The following is a 12,203-nucleotide window of genomic DNA, read 5'->3' as shown; positions in this document are numbered from 1 at the left end:
GAAATATTTCATTGTAATATTAGCCCCAACATGAATTTTTATTTACACCAAAATGATAACTAAAGACGAGGCTTAGACAACTAAACCGAGACTAAAATTATGATGAAAGTATCCAGAATCATATCTTTTGTGTAAGACTAAGTAACATGTTATCTTGATATTATATTCAACATTATTCACTGACTAACAATACAATATTTTTTTAGTTAGTCAGCACACCGCATGCTGAAAATACATCTACCAGCGGAATAAAAACAAAAAGAAAATGTATTGTTAGTGTAGCATGGATTTTCGCAAAGCGCCTGACTATTCTATATACTATTCATTCATTCTTTATTTATTTGGCAAACCATTATGGAAGTTAAATGAAAGATAGATAACTGACGGCCGACCTCGTTCATCATACAAACAAACTGCTTACTGTCAGGTGAAATGCTTTTAGATAAACATAAAGGAGTGTACATTACCCAGCAATGAATTTTGCACATCGGAGTTTAAAAATTAGCGTTTTTAATCGAGGTATGAGAGAGCCATGCTTCGGTACGAATGGGCCGGCTCGACACGAGTGATACAACGGCCTCACCGAAAACCGACGTGAAACAACGCTTGCGTTGGGTTTCGTTGTGTGGGTGGGGTTACCGGAGGCCCAATTCCCGATTCCCCAACAACCCTTAAATTCCTTACCCCAAAAGGCCGGTAACGCACTTGTAACGCCTCTGGTGTTTCAAGTGTCCATGGGCGGCGGTGATTGCTTACCATCAGGTCGTCTGCTGGATTACGGGCGTGTTCCATAAAAAAGGTAGTATATTTGCTTGAGAATCCTAATTCTCAGTGTGTATTTTTGTCTGCACATTTGGTATGCAGGTAAGAAAATAAGTAATGAGTCAGTACAGAGTACACACACAGTACAGTATACAGACAGTAGCTATTGTTACACTAAATTATATGTTTTTATGAAGATTAAATATTTGCATCTGTTTTTAGTTTATTTTTATACCTCCAAATTAAATAAATGCGCAGACGATGATGCTTTTCCATTAAAAGTTTTCAATTTATCTTCTAGTTTAGTGAACCGAAATCCCATCTCATAAAGTATTTTACTCAATGTGTTTTTTACGCGTTCATCCATACTATTTTTCAGAGGTTTTGCAAATAAATGTGCTGATGTGCAGTATTTATCGCTTGGTACTGTACGGTATGTGAGCTGTTGATATGAATTGCTGATTGAGGGAGATGAATTAAACAATTCAAGGGTAACAAGTTACCAAGAAAAGTGAGTCTTCGCGTCTCAACCAAAGTTTGAGATAAGTACCTAGATGTATTTTTATTAAGAAATATCCTTATGAACTGAAATCTATTATTTAAAAGATTCTGTGTTAGTTACACTATTTATTACTCAAGAACGGCTAAATCGTATCTATTGGCTGAAAATTTGGGGGGAGGTAGCATAGAACCAAGAGACGGACTTTATATCCAAGGACTTTCCGTAAATCCTACGGGAACAAGAACAAACAGGATTGCGTGTACGATGTCGCGAGCAGAAGTTTTTGTACAAAAAACTTTGCTTGTACATAAAAAAATATTTTCTTAGTTATTTTATAGCTTTTTTTTTGTTTAATGGGCCAACGTTTTTGGCCGCTATCTCGCCTGATGGTAAGTGATGATGCGGCCTACGATGAAGCACGTCTGCCCATAGGCAACCTATTTACTCGGGTTTTGAAGACACCCAGTTTGTACCCATCAGGAAACTCAGACATATAGTGATGGTAATACTTCAAAAAAGTCAGCAAATACATTTAGTACCTTATATACCTAGACTCAAAAATAATTATACTTGTGATTACAATGAACAAGCGTAGCAGTCAAAGATACGACAAATATACTTTCAGATTTATATTTACTCACAATATTATTAAGATCACTTTCCGTTAATGACGCGACATTAGCGCCAGTTTTAGAGAGGCATATTGACAAAAAACCAATATACGAGTACTTCGATAGCTCTTGACTGAGAACACTTGATAGTACTCGACCACACACATATTCGAGAGCAACATTTCTACCATATAGAATTCCAGAACCAACGATATTGTACCAAATTATTTGTTCTATCTTTATATATATAATTCTTCTGTACGTGTGTATGTCACTGAACTCCTCTTAGACGAGTGGACCGATTTTGATTAATTTTTTTGTGTGTGTTCAAGGGGATCTGAGAATGGTTTAGATTCACAATTTTGTCCGCTGGACAATGTTTTTTTTATTAATTTTTAATTTATTAGTAGTTGTTGATTTTGGAATGTTTTACATTGGATCCGGCAGACGGCGCTACCATCGCAGTGTCAAATATAAATGACGTTAGATATTGTCATAACAATTGAATAATAATTTTCATCAAAATGGTCAAGAAGGTTTTAGCTTATTAAAAAAAGATTAAAATTTTCAAATTAAAGACGTGTAGACAGGACAACGTCTGTCGGGTCCGCTAGTCTTTATATATATAATTCTTCTGTAAGTGTGTATGTCACTGAACTTCTCTTTAACGACTGGACCGATTTTGATGAATTTTTTTATGTATGTTCAAGAGGATCTGAGAATGGTTTAGATTCACAATTTTGTCCGCCGGACAATGTTTTTTTTAATTAACTTTTAATTTATTAGTAGTTGTTGATTTTGGAATGTTTTACATTGGATCCAACAGACGGAGCTACCATCGCAGTGTCAAATATTAATGACGTTAGATATTGTCATAACATTTCAATGATAATTTTCATGAAAATGGTTCAGAATGTTTTAGTTTATTAAAAAAAGTTTAAAATTTTCAAATTAAAGACGTGTAGACAAGACAACGTCTGTCGGGTCCGCTAGTCTGTAAGTGTGTATGTCACTGAACTTCTCTTAAACGACTGGACCGATTTTGATGATTTTTTTTATGTGTGTTCAAGAGGATCTGAGAATGGTTTAGATTCACAATTTTGTCCGCCGGACAATGTTTTTTTTAATTAACTTTTAATTTATTAGTAGTTGTTGATTTTGGAATGTTTTACATTGGATCCAACAGACGGAGCTACCATCGCAGTGTCAAATATTATGACGTTAGATATTGTCATAACATTTGAATAATAATTTTTATCAAAAAGGTCCAGAAGGTTTTAGCTTATTAAAAAAATATTTTCAAATTAAAGACGTGTAGACAGGACAACGTCTGTCGGGTCCGCTAGTTTCTGTATATAGTTTGAGTGATATAAAAAATTTGAACGGCAATGTAATGTATAAATGATTCATTAAAAGATTTGTGTGTAGTGCATAGTCTACCTATGTAAGGTGTTCTAAAAGTATCAACCACGGCTTTAATGGGAGATAGTGTTGTTTTTGAAGAGTGACGCTAACCAAAAAAGCAATTTTTTGGAAAGTGTCTCTCTTCTTATCAATGTGCAAATTATTTTTGTGTTGGATGGTGCGTGTATTGAAAAAGATTATATATCATCACGCTATGATCAATAGGAGCCGAGCAGTGCGGGTGAAACCGCGCGGAAGTACCTATAAAAATATAAAGAAAGATACTTTCTATTAAAACCAAAATATCATCTTGACACATTACCAGAACATTAGCTTTGTAAGAAATTAGGCGTACTTAGAACAACTTAGTAAGATCAACAAGTAAAATCTACGACGCACTTACTTATCTGTAAGTAGTTACGCAATAAAGTATCCTGAAATCAAAGCATAAATCAAGGGCGAGTAATAAAGACGGCTATTCACTCGACTTCTTTTTTCCGCTTCAAGATAAAGGTCGTGGAGTAAACATCTAAATGGCTACTTTTATAACCAGTGGCAACAGATCTCAGTGTTATACGGTTTATCGTTTTTCTAAGCTAACGTTACTTGAGCTTATTGAGGGTAGACAACATAAGTACCTTTACCTATTTACCAAACCTTACTTCGTTCAACCTTTTTCGTGTAACTCTCTCTCTCGGGGAAGGGGGAGAGGGAGTGTCAGATTTTTACTGACTAAAAACCATCCCGTTGCTAGTCCTGCTTTTCGAGCCGGAGCCCCGGTAAACCCGCTAGGTAGTCCGCAGCTCCGGATATTTCATCTCGCTTTATGTCACTATAAAAGGATAGATGACTAATTTTTATTTTAATGTCCGTCTTGTAAATTATTTTGAAATATTAGACACGTATGTTTTATTTTCTTACGGAAATAAATAGTTTCGAAGATAAATCGATTTGAGATATTGCGTGACGTGACTTCTAGGTACATTTTATACGTAGAAATCACGTATTTTCTCACACTCCTAAACTTTGATTCGTTTTATCTAGAATTGTTATCTTATATGACAAAATAAAAATACGTGTCTAATATTTTTTCATTGCCTAACTGACGGACTAAATATGTAGATATTTAATTTTTATACTTAGGTACGAGTATATTTTGGAATTGTTAGTATTATGACGTGGTATGTTAAATTAAAGACTAAAAAAGATTTAAAACTTCCATAATTACGCTATTTATTTTATATTTAGTTAAATAATAAAATCAACGTGCAAACTGAGTTGCCACTGCTGTTTACGCTAATTACTTACAGCATACATCGCTGCCTCTAGATTGCAACTGTGCAATTCAAAATAGTTCTTAATAAAATTCGTGCAAAGTTGAATGTCCAGTGAGTATTCTGAGATTATTTGACCAAATAAATACTGAACGCTTGGTATTTTTCATTACTGAAAACTTTACATTTTGCTTGCCAAAGCAAATTATCTGCACAAACTATTTAAAAGGATGTAAATAAGGATCATAAAACGTAGCATCAGGTTTAAGGTTTTCGTCGTTTATAGCAATGAAGGTGCGCCTTTCATATCAGTGTTATAGCGGTATGATAAAACCAAATGTGATTCGCTCATAAATCCCTCCATTCAAATAGAGTAGGTGCCTTATACGTTAATACCGTCGTGGGTCTCTGATGGCCTATGTTAGTGAAGGCAATCAATAATTTTCTGCCAACCAACATTTGAAGGGTTAAAATGTCTCAGCCTTGAGTTCAGTTTAAGTATCGACAGTTTGATAGAGCCCTATATTTTTAGGTGCCTTTTCACTACATAGTATAAAACAAAGTCGGTTTTTCTGTCCCAATATACCTTTGTATGCTTAAATCTTTAATACTACGCAACGGATTTTTTTAATAGCTAGAGTCATTCAATATGAAGATTTATTTGTATAATAGATTCATATTATATCACCATTACACCTATGCGTAGCTGGGGCGGTTTGCTAGTTTAAAATAAATATTATATTATGTGGCTTGAAAGAACTATTATGTACGAGTATGTATTGAATGCGATTTCTCACAGACAATCTTTGGATGGAGCCAGTACTCAGGAGTCAGAAAAATGGGGTCGTCAAGTGTACTACAATAATTACGGTACTTGCCCATTATACTCGTACACTTATTGTTTTTCATAATTGTTCATTTTGTTTTATGATGTTTAATAAAGTGTATAATATATAAATAAATAAGTTTACAAGATGTATAAGTTCACAGTGTTAATTCTTCATAGTAAATAATGTTAGAATTTTCTATTTCAAAATGTTCATGAATAGTGCGAAGTCTTGAATTGTGTGAAGCTGTAAAAGTAATTCAACAGCAACATCACCCGCATGTACCTTTGTAGCTTACATTACCTTATAGTAATATTATTTTTAGAGTGAACCTTTTCGACGTGCATTCAATGAGTTCGTTCAAATGTGTAACATTCTACGACTAAAATCGAATTTAATAATATTTTTCAGTGTTCAAATGGGGATAACTTATAGTACATTGATGGTAGATGAAAAAAGTAAATAGAAAAAAATAAACATATTAGCAACACATCAATTTTTTCTTAAGCCAACCTTAGCTTCGTTTCGAGATGTGAAAAACATCCAAATTCTACCGACTTAGCAACAAAATACCAACTGAAAAGATATTACCTACCTACTAATAATAAATACCTACATGTACCTGCTTAAAGAAAAACCTACGTTTCAAATAGGGCTTTGATCTTTCCCTTCGAAAAAAATACTTCGCAGAATAACTATAAGTGGGTAAGGTGAAGTAACATGTGAGGAAAAACATTTTACTTTTCTCTAAATACAAGCTTACCTATTGATAGAACTTTTCGTCGGTTGATTTTACTCACAAATGTTATTGCCACCTTAGGCTCGACTCGATATACGAAATAGCTGTATGTTACATGTCTTCAATATCTGTAAATGTACCTGTCAATTATATAATTTTATACATTAATTGATTGACAATATCACCATTTTACAAATTAGTAGGTACATAATTGCTTGCAAAGCCTTAGCTTATTGCATATTGAACTTAATATGAAAGCGAAGGATCTCCACTCACAAGGTAACCAAATGACCAAATACATAAATCTGGGATATCTGGGAGCTCGCTTGTAACTGGCCTATCTAGAAATCGTAATTAGTGTGGCCTATTTTCAGTAGTGGGCGTCCTATGTCTTGTATAATGATGAAGTTTCATCAAAATCTATTCATTCATTTCGGAGATAACACAGAAAAAACTAAAGGCGCTTTTGGAAGTTTTTGATTGCTCATTTCTAATCCCAACGGAGATTAAAAATGAACTAGAGAAGCTGTATAGAAACAAACATCAAATACATATATGTATGAATTATCTATACATATAATAAAATCGTAGAAAAGTGCTGTCTGTACATTGAAAATAAAAATAAAAAAAATAGCAGGGGTTATTGTTATGTCGATGTCGAACCCAAAAATGTAATTAACTTTTTTTTGTCTGTTTGTCGGTTTGTCTGTTTGTCTGTTTGTCTGTGTGTCTATGCGCGCTAATCTCAGAAACGGCTGATCCGATTTGGATGCGGTTTTCACGAATATATTGTGGTATGCTTCAATTTACATTTAGTGTTTGTTTCATGTCAATCGGTTCATAAATAAAAAAGTTATGTCAAATTAAAGAATCACGTCGAACACTATTCTATGCTTATACCATTAATCTCCGCCACTATTTGACGGATTTGGTTGAAATTTGGTACAGATATAGTTTAGAACCTTAGAAAGGACATATAAGGATAGTTTTTATTTCAAAAATCTATATCTATACATATAATAAAATCGTAGAAAAGTGCTGTCTGTACATTGAAATTCTAAATAAATTGGTTTCGTGGTATTTGTCAATTAATAAGTTTATTTGTTGGGTTTTCCTGGTTTTCTGGTTAAATTATTAAACGTAGGTTTAGTTTGATATCGATTATTAGTAGTTACTGTAGTTAGTTTTTTAATAAAATTGTAAGTCTAATTTCTTAATTAATTAGATAGATTAGATTTAAGTCGTCGTCGTTTCTTTTAAATTATTTAGTTTAAGCTTGGTTATTATAGCATAGAAGATAGGTTGTAATATAATTTCTTTTTTATTTGTTATAAATTCGTAATTCGTAGCTTTCTTTAGTTTTAAGTTAGTTTTCATCTTAAGTTCGGAAAGATTATAATATTTCTTTAGTTAAGTCCGTTTTTAAACTATTTTTTCAATGCCCTAAGTGAGTATACGTCTATTAAATTCAAACGCAGAGCTCATTATGTTGATTTTTGAAGAGTTCCCTGGAATATCTTCTACATCTCATTTTTGAAGAGATTCCGCGAGATCGGGAACTATGTGGTTAAAACCAAAAATTTGCCGGAAGTCACTATTCCACGCGAACGAAGTCGCGGGCAAAAGCTAGTTTTATAATATTATTTTATAATATTATTGTAGTATATACTACCCCTGAATATAATATTATTTTATTGCAATCGTCATACTGTTTACTTAGCTTTCAATAATACTAATATGATTTGCATAAACCTACGATATAAGTATGATATGTCTACCTATGCATTTATATTCAGGTATTTTCTAGTATTATTTTACTTATGTAAATTCACCATATTTTATCCCCGAAAAATAAGACTTTTATCAATACAATGCAAGGGTGAACATACCTTTGAGGACCTTCATAAATACCCTATAAACTCATGTGGTAGTAGATACATACAAATTACGTCGTTCATTCAAATTTATTCACAGGCCCTTAATGTAATACATACTTTTACCTAATCTATATTGCACAGCTCTACATTTTGACCATCACTACAAGGCAGTCCACACACGGAAATCACTTCACAAATCATTATACTTAGTACGACTTTAAACGAAACAAAAGCGCGTTCGGCGCTCTGATTGGTTGGTGCGAAAAAAACCAACCAATTAGAGCGCCGAATGGCATCTCGTTTCGTCTTCGTTCAACATAAAGCAAACACGTACTAAGGGTACTGTCTATTTGTAAATGTCGATTTGCTTAGGACATGTGGATTTGTGGATGTCCTGAACTTGTCAGCTCGTTTTCCTTCACACAAGCTGAGGTAAATTTTCTTATGGAAATGCGTTACGATGTGTGATTGAACCTCATAAGAGTTCGTCAATCAATGAGATAAACCTGTAATCTGAACTCTTCATTTCAATTTATTATTTTATTTGGAATAAGTCTCTTAAAAATGTGGTGACGACAGACTAGATAAGTAAGATCTTTACTTTCACACACATGCCATAATAGCCAACTAAAGGACTGCACATTTGATTAAAAACTGGGCGGCTCTTTAGTAAGCCTGGATCTGTTATCTCTAATCCCTTTCCCAAGCGTAGAGATTGCTGTAAATCTTCACAAGCTGTTCATATAAGTACTTACGCATTTATACAAAATCTCAGAACTAAATTTAAGCTTCTTGAACTCTAAGTAAATTGTAGAAATAATGAATCAATTAATACAACAGTAAGCGGATCATATTCTCCATTTATCTCAGCACGCCAAATAAAGGCCTGGCTCGTATAAAACAGACTTTTATGGCGATTTTTTATAGATGTATCGTCAACCCAATGGATCAGCTATTACCTCCATTCAAATAAGATTATTTGTCGATGAATGTAATAAAATGATGTCTCAAATTGTCTGACACTCGTAAATTTTCTGTGTTATTGATTTATCTTTATCGTTACATATATTTATGAGAGTATTTATACAAGTATTTTTATGAGATTTCATGCCACAAAAGTTACAAACGGTTGCCGTGTGCTAGCATAGGTATACCGACTTCAGTTAGTACCTTTACATTTGTCTCAATCTTATCCTATTTTTCCAGCAGTCCTAAGCCGACTAAGGGACTGCATAAGAAGCTAATCGGATACTGGACAGACAAAATTGAACCTTTAAACTGCGGTATGCCCTTTAAATAGGGCGATAATGGCAAACACCTTTCATTAGTAGGCACGGTTTGGTTTCATCTGTATTCTACAATACTTCCAGTGTAGTATATTATATTTACGACCTTCAAAAGGCTGTGTAGAATCTCAAGTGAACGCCTTTATACCCTTGGTTGTTAACCTCTATATGTTTACTATAATGGTTATGTTTATACTAATAGTAATCCGCAGAACACACGGTGGAAGCGATATATAATTCAGAAGCTTAAATAAACGTTGCTAACAGGTGTGTTTTAGTAGAGTATTTGAGCCACTTTCGTATGTTCTTTTAAAACTCCAATTTGATGGTTTGTGTTTCACAAAGACATTTTTTTGTTCACTTAAAACAAGTTAAGGCAGACAGAAGACTACTAGCAACAAGACATAGTCATTTCGTATGTTCTTTGACAACTACAATTAGATGGTTTGTGTTCACAAAAGCATATTTTTGTTCATCTAAGTCTGGCAGGAGACTGCTAGCAAGCAAGTAAGCATCGTGACAAATATACAAATACTCTTTTTTTATGGAATAGAGGCAAACGAGTAGACCGTCACCTGGTGGTAAGCGATCAGCTCCGCCCATAGACACCATCAACCCCAGAGTCAGGGCCTTCTAAAAAATAATACTCTCTTTTTTTGAAGGTTTCTTAAAGCTCATAATAAAATATCAACACGTCATAAAAACGACGAATAAAAAAAAAACCTCTCCATTCATTTCATTGGACCGAGTATGTACAAATTTTATTGAAAATTTGCAGTCAGCAAAGTTATTTGGCTTCATACCAAATAAAGACTGATTCAGTACAGAAATAGTAGCCATTACCGGACAAAGGGTCTCGGGTTCGATTCCTGGGTACGGCAAAGTACTACTGCACTTTTTTCGTTTCTTCGATAACTTCAGTGGTAGCACGGAGTCTGGAATTGTGCCCAGTATATGGCAATAGGCTCACTCCATATAACATAAGACTTAGAACACAAGTGTTAAAATGTAGGTGTACATTGTATAGCGGCATTACGTGACGTAATGTGCACCTCTGCCTATCCATTCGGGGATAAAAGGCGTGACGTTGAATATATACAATACAAATAAACACCGTTTTTATTACAGCATAATTTATCTCTTTTAATTTATTTATTATTCTTACTTTTATGGAGCGCCTCCTCAACAGTAACCATTGTTTACGATTCATGCACGTACGAATTTCCTGCTTTTACTGTCTTGTATATTACACGGATTAGCGTGAGACAGGCAGATAAAGAAGAAGGGAAAGGAAATTAAATTCAATGCACTGCTATTTAAGGTGCATTTTCATTGTTATGTCTTACTCTTCTCGTCTTATAATATAAGACACCATAGAAACACAGCACATTTTGTTATTATTAAAAAAAAATCAAAAAGCATAAAATTCTCAACGATATTTACTTTACCCCACAATGTAATAAATATAATTTAACTATAAACACCCTCAAGTAATTAACAGAACCGTAAGTTCTAAACTAAAAACGAAACAAATAATACCAATAGTAAAATAATATTACTATTTACAATAACCCCTTACCTATTAATCTTTAATACGCTTAAGCTGGAGAGATTAATTCTCAATAAAGCATAATTAATTAAACAATATGTCGGTTTTACGTCTAATATAACAATAACTAGAGTGCGAAATTAATTAGTGCAAGTTATGAGAGCTTCAAATTCAAATAATGTATTAAGCCAATGTGTTTCTGTGTTATTAAGGAGTAGGAATGGAACATGTTCCTGTTAGTAAACGCTGAACCAATATGTCGGTTTTACGTCTAATATAACAATAACTAGAGTGCGAAATTAATTAGTGCAAGTTATGAGAGCTTCAAATTCAAATAATGTATTAAGCCAATGTGTTTCTGTGTTATTAATGAGTATGAATGGAACATGTTCCTGTTAGTAAACGCTGAACCAAGATAATAATAACAACACAAGAACTCAATTCTTGCTTAGCTCTTTTACTATAAAGGTAAGCGTCCACACACACACACACACACATATGCTTCGCATGTAGGCATTGATGATGCGGTCCTAACGATGCGAATCGGTGGACGCAGTTGTTTATGGGACAAGCCCGCCACAACCTCCCATACCGCTGCAACTCCTGTAGATACAAACATGAAAACACCGGAACACTGAAGTCCGGCGTGTCCCAGGGAAATGAACGCAGTTGTACGAGCTTCTATACAAGACGTACTAAAATCCGTTGCGTACGGTGCGTGCGATGCGTACGATGCGGGCATGTGGACGCTTATCTTAACCACGCTATTTCAAATAACATGCTAATGACGTCACGCCCAAAACGATAGGACACAGGTAAACATACTGTGTAGTCTTTCTAAATGTAAATATTCGACGCGTTTAATATAAAAATAATAGACAGACAATGACGTCATGATCAACGTGACAAGGACAGAAATATAATTATCGTGTCATTTTGTTACTGAAAATGTTCTACGTGTTGAATAAAAAACAAATGAAACGTGATATTAAGGTGAGAAAATAACTGATTACATTTTATCGAACTTTAGTTTTATTAAAAGTAAAACGTCATATACTTACATCACCTGTATAAAACATCATTGTCTTATTATTTCTTTAACTGCCATACTCAGACACATTTAATGATTACTTAAACTAATCCGTAGCAACGATTTTATTCCGATAACAAATACTAAGGACTGGGTTAAGTAAGCATTAAATGACTCTGAGTAAGACTGTACCTGATTGAAAAAGAGTAACCTATGAAGTTTTTTGCTTGCTCTTCTCCATAGAAATCTACACTTTGGAACGAGCAAATAGCTTCACTAGAGGTCTGACCAACTAACAGACATTTTGTTTTCTTTATATTGTAATATTTGCTTTGACGTTCA

The sequence above is a fragment of the Spodoptera frugiperda genome, chromosome 29, assembly GCF_023101765.2.
Source record: "Spodoptera frugiperda isolate SF20-4 chromosome 29, AGI-APGP_CSIRO_Sfru_2.0, whole genome shotgun sequence".
NCBI classification, from domain to species: Eukaryota; Metazoa; Arthropoda; class Insecta; order Lepidoptera; family Noctuidae; genus Spodoptera; species Spodoptera frugiperda.
The sequence above is the reverse complement of the archived record's forward strand: the minus strand, read 5'-3'. Positions refer to the sequence as shown.